At 37.5% G+C, this 13,298-nt stretch overlaps 1 long non-coding RNA gene across 1 annotated transcript in view; it reads right to left on the reverse strand.

The window, feature by feature from the left end:
* LOC110270701 overlaps positions 1–165 on the reverse strand; it is a 9,473-nt gene extending 9,308 nt beyond the window's left edge. The window contains exon 1 of the long non-coding RNA XR_002360344.1: positions 78–165. This is a non-coding gene — a long non-coding RNA (uncharacterized LOC110270701). The remainder of the gene's footprint in view (positions 1–77) is intronic.

Below are 13,298 nucleotides of genomic sequence, written 5' to 3' on the forward strand. Positions count from 1 at the left end.
ATTGGTGGTTATTAATTTAATTATTAATAAATAATATATTACGTTTGGATTTATCGAACAGTAACAAGCTCCAGAACTGCCAATGAGTTATAGCTCAAATGGCATAGTCTTTCCATACTCACTTAAGAGGTAGCGGGTTTGAGTCTCCCTATCTTCGGTTAAAAAAAAAAGCTCTAAAATTTTTCGAATTACAAGTTTATATCCACCGGTAATTAGCAGCGGATGAAAAATCCGTCGGTAAACAGTTACCGACGAGGTTTATACCTTCGGATTTATTCCGTCGCCAAATCCTATCGTAAATGGGTTATTAGTGGGTTGTTTTGGTAAATTTGCAGATAAATCCGATTGGTATTTGACAACTTTCTTGCAGTGTACTGGTGAAAGTGAACGAAGCCTCCTCGTTGACTTACGACCGCTTGGAAGTGTTTTCCACTATAAAGAAATATGGGATGAAACTAAATTTCACAAAGTGTGCATTCGTTGTAGAAGCCAAAAAAATTTTCGGATTCATGTTAACCTTGCAATGACTAGAGGCCAATCCGAAAAATGCTTCGCCATCATTAACATGAAAAGCTCGACTTCCATCAAAGTGCAACAAATGGAAGGCTTACTGCACTATCCAAATTGCTCATAGGATCAGCAATGAAAGCATTGCACCTCTTCTCCATTTGAAGGAAAGGGTCCGACTTCACATGGACAAAAGAATGCAAAAATGCCTTCTTGCAATTCAAGAAATACTGGTGCAACCCCCAATCCTTTCAAAACCAAAGAAAACAGAAGAATTCACTCTCTATCTAACTGTGACAGAAAGAGTAGTAGCATCGGCCCTAATTAGAAAAGATGAAGACGGGGAGCCCTGTGTATTTTATGAGCAAAGTGCTTTAGGGATCTGAGCTCAACTATCAAAAGATAGAAAAGTTCGCATATGCCTTAGTTCTATCCTCTAGAAGACTACTCGAACCTTACTTTCAAGCTTACACGATACAAGTTTGCACTAACCAGCTGATGAAGAGTATCCTACTAAAAACCAACATCATAGGAAGAATGCTACAATGGGCCGTAGAGCTTTCCGAGTTTGAACTAAGGTACGAAGCTCGAGCTGCAATTAAATTTCAGTGCCTAACACTACAAGAAAAACGCTGAATACAGTCAAATTTATAAAAAAAAATCCGCCGGTAATATGTTTACCGTCGGAATAAATCTGATGGTATAAATGATAAACCCATATTTTATGATATATTTTGTGCTTAATCTGAGTGATTTATTCAATCCTTCACCCACTTATTCATATTAATTGCATGGTTTTACTTTCCCTTCCTTATTATGTGATGTATGTGAAAAACATGCTTTCTATGTTTAAAAATAATTATTTTGATTACCCTTTATTTCTATTCGATGCCGTGATTCATGTGTTGAGTAGTTTCAGATCTTCTGAGGCAGGAATGACTTAAAGGATGGAAAGGAAACATACAAAAATGGAAGGAAAGCACAAAACAGAGTTTTTGAAGAAGCTGGCAGCCACGCGATCGCATGGGCGACGCGGCCGCATGCCAGCGCGAAAAGGCATTGACGCGGCCGCATGAATGACGCGACCGCGTGACCCACGCAGATGCGTGACAGAGGCCACACACCAGAAATTGCAGAAAACGCTCATAGCAAATTCTGAAGCCCTTTTTGGCCCAAATCCAAGTCCAGAAGGCATAGACTAGAGGCTATGAAGTGGGGGAATGCATCCATTCAAGGAGAGTCTCCACTTTTAGTTAGTTTTCATGATTTAGATTTAGTTTAGAGAGAGGTTCTCTCCTCTCTCTTCTCTCTTTAGGATTAGGATTTAGAAATAGGATTTTATTCGCTTCCGGATTATTTCTTTATCAGGTTCAATATTCCCTTTTATTTACTTTTGCAATTTAATTTATGAATTCTTCCATGTTACAGATTACTCTTTTGAATTAATGTTATTTGAGGTATTTCAGTTTAATATTGCTTTCTTCTATTTACATTATTGTTATTCCCATCTGAAGGCATTTTTATTCCAGTAGATTTATTTTTCTTCTTTTGGTCTTGGTTAAGAAATCAGTAACTCAGAAGTTATCAAACTCAAACATGATTGATAATTATCATCTTTGTTAATTAAATTGAACTTCAATAATCCCAATCTTTTCTTAGGAAATAAATAGGATTTGAAGATCAAACCAATTAATCCATTGACCTTCCTTTATCTTAGTAAAGGTTAACAAAGTGGAATTAAGATTCAATTCTCGTCATCATTGATAAGGATAACTAGGATAGGACCTCCAATTTCTCATACCTTGCCAAAAGTTTATTTACAGTCATCTATTTATTTTACTTGCCATTTAAATTGCTTGTTCTTCATTTACTTTAATTGCTAATTAAACTATTCACTCCTCATTCTCAAAACCCCAATTTACAATCTCCATAACCAATAATAAGAACATACTTCCCTGCAGTTCCTTGAGAAGACGACCCGAGGTTTAAATACTTCGGTTATCAATTTATTTAGGGGTTTGTTACTTGTGACAACCAAAACGTTTTTAAGAAAGGACTTTTGTTGGTTTAGAAGCTATACCTGCAACGAGGATTTATCTGCAAATTTCTAGACCACGCAAAAGTTCTCTCTTCAAAATGGCACCGTTGCCGGGAACTGCAATCGTGTGCCTTATTATTGGTTATTGTAAACATTTTTCTTTTACTTATTTATTTGTCTTTATTTTTCCCCTCTTTATTTCTTTTTAGCTACTATGAATTCTCACCCCTTCCGCTTTGAGTTTGGTTCTAATGTTATTGAAAGGAATGGAAGTTATAATAGGAACATGCATCAAGGTCAGAGCAACCAAAGATGGATGGAGCCAAGAGGATCTGATCAACCCTTTAGGCAACAACACCCTCCTAGATATCATGGACAAAGACCATTCAACAATGCATACCAAGCAAATAGACATGGTGGACAACCTTGTAATCACCAACAAGCCCCACCCTCTGCTTATAAGCCATCCTCTCAACGTAACTTCGAACCACCACACTCACAAGCTCCTTTTCACCATTCACCACCGTATGATCCTCATTTACCCCAGTTCCAATCCAATCACTCCCAAACATCACCACTTCCCCATGTACCATATCCAAATCTATCACCCCGAGAATCAGAGGTTCGCCTCAAGGAAACAGTAGATCAACTTCAAGCAACCCTTCATCAACTGGAGCAAGTAGTAAGTCTATTATCTTCTAGACGTTCGAACATTCAAGGCCCTCCCACAGCCCCATGTGGACAATCTAACGAAGAGCGTAGCATGAAGGAGATACTAGAAACTCCAGTGGACAGAACAGAGCATGACTTCGTACTGGAACAAGTAGAGGAAGCTGTCATTATACAAGAAAAAAAGTTGGTTGAAGACCTAAGAGACGCTGAGCCTCCGTGGGAATCCAAAGTTGTGGAGAATTCTGTCAAGGACGTTACAGTTAATGCTAAGGAGGATAGTACACAGCCCCCAAGGCAAGTCTTTTATGAAGAACTGGACGGAATAATCCAAGAAGCAAGTTTCCTTGATGATGATGATCTCAAGTCAAGTTCTCCCAGTAGTGAACTTGCACCAACAAGTGAATTCTCTGAGATTGAAGAATCTTCCCCGAGTGAATACGAAGATGATACGGAGGTAGATTTCTCTCAACCTCCAGTCTATGACTTAAGTGATGAGGAACACATAGATGGCTTTGATCAGGACATGGATACATTTGAAGAATCTTGCAAAGAAGTGAAGAATTTCACAGAAGAGCACAAGGGAGTAGAACTCACAGAACCACTGGAACCACCTACCCCAAGGCCATTACCACCCAATACAAGTTTCAAGTGGGTACAATCCTTAACCTTTAACTGTATTTTTCCACTTGAATATGGTTTGCTTGAAACAGATGGCCAGCTTAGAGCTCTCTGCGGCTTTAAGAGTAAGCGGGAAATGGCTCGTACTCAGAGCTGGTGCACAAAGTTTAATAAGGTTCCATGCTTCAACTTGAAGTGCACGGATTGGCATCATGATCAATCGGATGGATCTCGGAAAATGTTTGGTTATCCTGGTGAGAATCTAATTTCTAAATCGCCCGGATGGAAAAGTATAGATCGAGACGAAGGCGGATTTAAAAGCCAAGTTTGGGATCCTGGAATCTATTCTGACAATCATCACCCCGGGAGCCTGAGAATCTATTTGAAGCTGCTCAGAAGCTTTACATGCCTAGTTTGGGACCCCGGAGGCTATTGGCATTCCAAGCATTGGTGGAGATTTTTGGATGAATTTAAGCACAAGCCACCATAACAGGAAGCTCATCTAATGTCCAACTTAAGGACTTTAACTAAAAGTGCTAGGTGGGAGACAACCCACCATGGTATGATCGTTCTTTTTTTAATTTTATTCTGTTCTGTTTATTTTTGAGTTTTATTTTATTTTTACTTCATTGAACCTGGAATCATGCATAACATTCATATTAGCATTGCATTCTGCATTTTACACCAAAAAAAAAGAGGGTGTGCGACGCGACCGCATCATTCATGCGATCGCGTCAAGTTGCGAAAAACACTTCCCATGCAACCGCGTCATTCACGCGGCCGCGTGCCCTGGAGATCGGCGTAAAGATCCAACGTCCAGAAAGTTAGGCTGGAATCGTGCGGCCATTGTGCGTTTTGCACAAATGACCCACGCGATCACGTCACTCACGCGATCGCGTCACTTGCACAACCTCAATCCCACACGACAGCGTGAGCGACGCGATCACGTCGCATGGATTGCACAACACCCCAAAAGGAGACAGAAAGTTGCGCTGAAACGATGCTGGAATCGTCCGTTTAGCACAATTTCCAGTGACGTGATCGCATGCCTCATGCGATTGCGTCATTCACTCTTTTCCCATTCCATGCGATCGCGTGCCCCACGCGATCGCGTCAACCACCATTTCAGCCCAACCATGCGACCGCGTGCCCCACGCGATCGCGTGGATTCAAATTTATAACCCGCGCCGGACGCCACCGCTGTCATCCCCAGCCACCTCTCTGCCCCACTCTCTTTCTTACGCCTACCAGGTTCTGACGAACGATACCCTTCTATCCTTCGTAGTTAATTCATATTTTTCTATTTATGTTCGTCATTAGGCTAGTTAGATATGCATGTTGTAGTGGATTTTAGGTTGTTAGGTAGCCTAGGATGTAGTTAGTGGATTTAGGTCTGTTTAATTGCGCTGTTTGTGTTTCTTGTTTCATTATTTTCGCAATTCTGCTGTTGCTGTGATGTTAGTTTTGTTCATATGCTGTAATTTCTTGTTTCATGCTGCTCTTTACTCTGATTTTTCATGTTCATATTCCTTATATGTAATTGTAGCTGTATTTTTTATTCATATGAACTATTCTGTTGTTGTTTATTTTCCGGGACAATCCAATTTTAGCCAGAATGCTGCCCAAATCTCTGTAAAATATTTCCATTCCTGTCTTGATTTTGGCATTTTCAACTGTGCTTTCCTTAGATTTAACCAAAAAAATTCATGAATGTCAGGGCAAGCTTTCTTATTCTTTTTGATTTCCTGGTTCATAATTTGCATTTTTGATGTTTGATTCCAATTTTTGCTATTTCTATATCTATTTGAATCATCATCAACCTGTTTTCCTTATTTGGATATGAGTTACTTATAGCTTCTAACTGTGAATACTTGTTACTTGGAATATTTTCATTATGCCACTTACTTTAACCCACTTTTTACTAACTCACTAATGTTAACTTCCTAAACTCTTTTTCAATTCTAACTAACCTAACCTTTCAAAACTTCTCTTCTGATTTTCTTTCACTTTCTTTTAACATTCTAACCATGGCATGATGTTAATTTTTCTATTTAACATGAATTCAATTACATTTTGGATTGTGAATTCTCCTTTTCGGACTTTAAACTCCTATACAATCCTTAATGCACATTTACTTAACTCATTTTCCTTATCCTTTTGCTCCTTTGCCACTTTCTGTCTCTTTTGACTATTTGCCTATTTGTTTTTCTGTCTTTATTATATCCTGGTTTTCTGTTTTTCAGGATGTCTGCCAGCCAAAGAAAAGGAAAAGCAAAGGCAACTACTGGCAAACGTAAAAGAGGAGAATCCACCATGTCCATCCTGGATATCATGCACGATGACTCCTGGCGGGAGAAAAACTTTACCCCGCAGGAGAAGGCTGACCAGCTAATCCCTACCACTGATCCAGTAAAGTTTGCAAACCGATACTGTGAGCTGAAGTATCCGGTGTTTGCAGCCTCCTGGAACCTATACCTGGAGAAGACTCTGAAGATCCCAGAAGAACTCCAGTAATACACCTCCGATCAAATCAAACAAAGAGGCTGGTTCTTCCTGGAGAGAAACCTGACTGAGGTCAATGCATCTTGGGTAAGGGAATTCTACTGCAATTACTTCAAAACTTCCCTAGATGCAGTGAACCTTTGAGGGAAGCAGATTCTGGTCACTGAAGAGGCCATAGAGGATGTTCTGAAATTTCTGCCTAAATCTGATCAGCTGGATGGTTATCAAAAAGCTGAGGAGGACATGCGCTTCATGAAGTTTGATTGGGATGCAGTCAAGGCCAAGATAGCCCTTGACCCGACCGTTCCTTGGATTATGGGTCAGAACACCACCATGCCAAAGGGAATCAAGCGGATTTACTTAAATGATGAGGCTCGACTATGGCATCAGATACTTAGCAACTTCATTATGCCGAGTACTCACGAGACTGAGATACCAGCCGTTATGATCACCCTCCTATGGTTTGTGATGGAGGGTAAGGACCTGTACCTGCCACGCTTTATCTAGTACTATATGGCAAGGGTCCACGTCCGAGGCACTCTTCCCTTTCCTTATCTGATTACACAGCTAGGCCGTCGAGCTGACGTGCCTTGGGAGGATGCTGATGAAAAGTCACCTGCTACAGAATGTAAGAAGATTATCCCTCACAGCAGGAACTTTCTGGCTTTGGGATACAGACCCCCATTCCTCACTGCTACTGCTGAGACAGCCACACCATCTACCGGCCCCTCTTCTTCCATAGCTACCCCTGCCACCACCACGCCTCCTCCACCTGCCCCAGAACCCATCTATCACCTAGTGCACCGCCTGTTTCGACGGCTTGACCAGATGGAGCGTCGCAACAAGCGACACTATGAGCACCTGAAGCTGATGATACGATTTGGCGACATCCCCTCCGAGCCTGACACACCATCCGAGGCATCTAAGGAGGAGGCGGATGATCACGAGGCAGAGACCCATCCACAGAGCGAGGCTGTGCAGGCAGGCACAGAGCAGGCCACATCACATCAGGAGGCTCTGCCTCAGATTCAGGCTGTAGACCCCGAGATCCCTATCCAGTCAGCACCCCCTCTGCAGCAGGCAGATCTTCAGACCACCATCACAGAGACTCCAGCTACCCGTCCTTCCAGTGATGACACCCCTTCACACCCTGCTTGAGTGAGCATCGGGGATGGTGCTTCATTTTAAGTGTGGGGAGGTCGCCATCTTTAGCGTATTTTTTTGGTGAACCACTACAGACTCTTTATTTTATTTTGCTACTTTTCTGTATTTGTGGATTAATTAGTATAGTTTACCCTTTTTAGCATAAGATAGCTTAGTTTATATTGAAAATATAAAAAGGAAGTAAACTAGGAACTTGAACATAATAGAAACAATCCACACACCTTGTATATATAGCATTACATGTTAGTTAGTTAACAACATTTCATCAAGGAGAAACACTAGAACTTTAAAGCCACCTTAAGTTTTACATTGAGAATAATGGGAACTTTTAATTTTACTTGCATGACATACATAACTGATAAATGATTTTTGAGCTAGAGAACACACAGCCTGTGGGTTTTGAGCTTAATTGTATGGTTACATTCAAACCATAATTTTTATTCCTGTGTGTTCTACCCTTCTTATTTATTCTGGTGTTCTTTATTTTGTTTTAATCTATATGTCCGATTATAGAATAGAAATACATACCAAGAGAGTGATTGAAGCCATTGTTTGATCTTTAGCTCACTTATCCCAAAATAGCCTACCCTTTACATCACCCTTGTTAGCCCCTTGAGCCTTTAAATCCCCCTTTATTCTATCAGCCACATTACTAGCCTTAAGAAGAAAAACAAAATAAAAATCCCAAGTTGAATCCTTGGTTAGCTTAAGATAGAAAGTGTGTAATTGTTTAAGTGTGGAAAACCTATTGGGAACATGGACGATAAAAACAAAAGGTAGAAAAGTTGAAAAGAATAAAATTGTTCAAATAAAAATTTTGGGAAGCATGCTCATGTAAAATCAAATAATTGAATTACCATGTGCATTAAAAAAAAGTGTTATTTTTCAGTAGTTAAATAAAGGGGACACAAAAAGAATTCCCCAAAATTTGAAATAAAGCAATGCACATGGGATAAAAAAATAATAATAAATATTGAAACATGAGCATGTAACATCAAAAGTGGAAAAATATGGGAACATAGGTAAAGAAGCTTTGCTTTACAAAGTATGTATGTTAGGTGAGATCTTAGACTAATTAAGGATTCACTTATTAGCTCACTTAGCCTTATACATATATCCTTACCTTTACCTTGGCCCCATTACAACCTTAACTAAAGACCTCATGATTTTTGGTATGTCTATATTCTATAATTGTTGATTGGTTAGATGAAGAACAAAGTTATAGAAAGTAAGAATAAAAAGAAGAATAGAGTGATTAACCCAATAAACACTGAGTGACTAGAGAATAAACACAAAATCCAGTGAGGATTCAATAGCTCATTAACATATATCTCTGCTGAAATTATTAATTGTCTTGCAAATTTATAAAATGTTTTTTCTCTCCCATTTTAATTGTAAAGGCACTTTATCAACTATCTAAGGTTTGGCTATATATATGACCCTTGAGAATATGAATTAATTCAACTACATGCAAGCTTTATATACAAGTGAATAAAAAAAAATTAGAATTGCATGATGCATCTAGGTAGTTGCATTTAGATTAGATTGCATTGCATGGCATTCCACCACTTTAACCTAACATTACTCTTGGACTTAGCATGAGGACATGCTATTATTTAAGTGTGGGGAGGTTGATAAACCCATAATTTATGATATATTTTGTGCTTAATCTGAGTGATTTATTCAATCCTTCACCCACTTATTCATATTAATTGCATGGTTTTACTTTCCCTTCCTTATTATGTGATGTATGTGAAAAACATGTTTCCTATGCTTAAAAATAATTATTTTGATTACCCTTTATTTCCATTCGATGCCGTGATTCGTGTGTTGAGTAGTTTCAGATCTTCTAAGGCAAGAATGACTTAAAGGATGGAAAGGAAACATACAAAAATGGAAGAAAAGCACAAAACAGAGTTTTTGAAGAAGCTGGCAGCCACGCGATCGCATGGGCGACGCGGCCGCATGCCAGCGCGAAAAGGCATTGACGCGGCCGCATGAATGACGCAACCGCGCGCCTCGAGCGAAACACATATGACGCGGTCGCATGAATGACGCGACCGCGTGACAGAGGCCACGCACCAGAAATTACAGAAAACGCTCATAGCGAATTCTGAAGCCCTTTTTGGCCCAAATCCAAGTCCAGAAGGCATAGACCAGAGGTTATGAAGTGGGGGAATGCATCCATTCAAGGAGAGTCTCCACTTTTAGTTATTTTTCATGATTTAGATTTAGTTTAGAGAGAGGTTCTCTCCTCTCTCTTCTCTTTTTAGGATTAGGATTTAGAATTAGGATTTTATTCGCTTTTTGGATTATTTCTTTATCAGGTTCAATATTCCCTTTTATTTACTTTTGCAATTTAATTTATGAATTCTTCCATGTTACAGATTACTCTTTTGAATTAATGTTATTTGAGGTATTTCAGTTTAATATTACTTTCTTCTATTTACATTATTGTTATTCCCATCTGAAGGCATTTTTATTCCAGTAGATTTATTTTTTTTCTTTTGGTCTTGGTTAAGAAATCAGTAACTCAGGAGTTATCAAACTCAAACATGATTGATAATTGTCATCTTTGTTAATTAAATTAAACTTCAATAATCCCAATCTTTTCTTAGGAAATAAATAGGATTCGAAGATCAAACCAATTAATCCCTTGACCTTCCTTTATCTTAGTAAACGTTAATAAAGTGGAATTAAGATTCAATTCTCATCATCATTGATAAGGATAACTAGGATAGGACCTCCAATTTCTCATACCTTGCCAAAAGTTTATTTACAGTCATCTATTTATTTTACTTGCCATTTAAATTGCTTGTTCTTCATTTACTTTAATTGCTAATTAAACTATTCACTCCTCATTCTCAAAATCCCAATTTACAATCTCCATAACCAATAATAAGAACATACTTCCCTGCAGTTTCTTGAGAAGACGACCCGAGGTTTAAATACTTCGGTTATCAATTTATTTAGGGGTTTGTTACTTGTGATAACCAAAACGTTTGTAAGAAAGGACTTTTGTTGGTTTAGAAGCTATACCTACAACGAGGATTTATCTGCAAATTTCTAGACCACGCAAAAGTTCTCTCTTCAATAAACCTCGCCAGTAATTATTTACTGGCGGATTTTTTGTCTACCACTAGTTACTGGTGAATTTAGCGGCGGATATTAACTTTTAATTGGCGAAATTCTGGAGCTTGTTACTATCGAATTTATCTCCCGGTAAATCCAATGGTAATTTTAAATTTTTTTTAAAAGTTTAAAATTTTGTTTAAAAATTCAATATATAATTTTAAATGTTTAAATTCAATAATTTTTAAACTAACAACATTTTTTCAAAATTTTATAATTTTTCATAATAATTTGTCTATATTTTTTTGTTAAAAGTTCACACATCAAAGTTTAAGAATAAAGAAGAAAAATAATAATTACCCGTGTATGAAAAAAAGTAACACTATAAACATATACTCTAAATCCAGAAAAGATAAACTTACATAAGGTTCAATATAAAAAAACAAGATACCTCATAGTGACTAAGTAAATTGCATAGTTAAACCTCTCTAGACAATAAAATATTAAAAAAAATTAATTATACAAATGGTATATCTATTTAAGATTTCAAGTAATCCACTAACATGCATATGTATATCTCTTAAATGGTATATCTATTTAAGCTTATACAATTTCAGCAATTTATAAATCTAGTTGGAGCTTTTGCATCATAATATAAACCTACTGTCTACAAGCGCACTTTTTGGAATAGCAGGCTGTACACCTTAAATTGCAAACTATAAACATAATCAACACACAAATTATAATTAAACAAAATCATATATTCAAATGAGTAAATTGCAACAAATTTAGTAAAATAACAACTAACACAGTAAAATTAATTCAAAAAATAATTAACTCAGACAATAATAAACTCAGAAAATTAACAACAATCAACAATAAGTCAATAATTAACTTAAAAAATTAACAAGCAAAAATTAACTTATACAATTAACAACAATAAACACTAATTAACTCAAAAAAATAATTAACTCAGAAAACAATTAACTTAAAAAATTAACAATCATCCAAAATACCATCAACTAAAAACAAATTCTAAATTATACCCTATCTAACCTAACATTATTTAATTTCTAATTACACTAAATTAATATAGCAAACTCTAATCACACACTTCATTAAAAAATTTAATCAATAATTTAATAAAATACCTAATAAAATCCAATACAAACAAAAAAATGAAAAAAAATACAAAAACTATAAAAAATACCTCTGATGATGTATGTAGAATGGTGGAAGCGTGGTGGTGATAGGAGACAGCAGTGAAACCTATAGTGGTGGAGTTAGGGTTCAGTAACATAACAAACAATCAAAAGGAAAAATGGACAACAACCTTACCTTGGTACAGTGGACCTCAGCCACAGTGATAGCGACAGGGCGACGACCTCCGAACGATGGCAAGGGACACCAACAGCGGTGGCACGGCGGAGGCTTTTCACAAAGACTTCAGCAACAGTGATGACGACATGCTGATTTGAGATGACAATATGGTTTACTGGCAGTGACGACAGCTCCAGGTGGTGGCGGCGCAACCTTCTTCTAGACCAGAGGGAGAGAGATGAGAGAGAAACGAGAGAGAGAAGAAGAGAAAAGAGAGAGAGTTTTCAGAAGTGAGGGAGAAGGATTTTGAATTTGAATTTTATTCCAAATTTATCGCCAGATTTACCGGCAGAAAAATTCGACAGTAAGGTGTTCGTCGTTGCCTAAACGATGCGTTTCACTAAATTCTGTTACCGTCGAAATTTTCCGTCTAATTTTTCGACGGAAAATTCGGCGCTAATAAAATCAATTTTCGCGCCTCTATTTACCGTCGGATTTAAAGGCAGAATTTTAAATCCAATGGTAACTTATTCGAGGACGAATTTTCTCTCGTAACTGTTAAAAACTCTGCCGCTAAATTTGTCGGTAACGTCCATCGCTAAATCCGACGATAGTGTATAACTAACATTTTGGCAGAGTATGCAAGAGATCCAAACAAAGAAGATCTCGGGAGGAACAACATTGGAGTTATCCCTCAAATTCAACTTTAAAGCCTTCAACAATCAAGTAGAGTATGAAGCGTTCTGATCGAATTTCGACTTGCAGGAGAAGTAGGAGCTAAAAGAGTGATGATCTATAGAGACTCACAAGTTGTCACCTCGCAGATCAACGACAATTATCAAGTCAAAGATCCTTGCATGAAAAGGTATGTGGAAGTAACTTTAAAACTTTTTTTTTTAATTTCGGGAAGTCGAAGCCGGACATATATTGCAGGAAGAAAACAAAGGGCAGATGCCTTGTCAAAGCTGACAAGTAGTACCGATCCCTAGGCAACAATAGGAGCTTGATATAGGAGATACTATAAGAATCTTTCATCCCGGAAGATGAAGGTAACTCAGAGGTGTTTGCTATATTCGTGCAAGACTTGAGGCGGATGACATCATATATTGATTTTTTCAAGGCTCAAGTTTGACCTGAGCAATTCAAAGGAAGCTAGAGACTAACAAAAAATATATCAAAAAATATATTAAACTCTCTATGATCAAAGAAACTCTTTATTGACAATATATTCAGTCCCTACTTAAATGTGTCCCGACTTATAAAATAGGTGAAGTTTTAAAAAAAGTTGCATGGTAGAATTTATAAAAATCACCTCGGTACTTGATCTCTGACAAAAAAATTTTTTTTGTATTACTTAGTTTTAGCATATCTTCTCTTCACTTTTATTCAATACTCATTATTTTAG

The sequence above is a fragment of the Arachis ipaensis genome, chromosome B04 (genome assembly GCF_000816755.2).
Source record: "Arachis ipaensis cultivar K30076 chromosome B04, Araip1.1, whole genome shotgun sequence".
Taxonomy (NCBI): domain Eukaryota; kingdom Viridiplantae; phylum Streptophyta; class Magnoliopsida; order Fabales; family Fabaceae; genus Arachis; species Arachis ipaensis.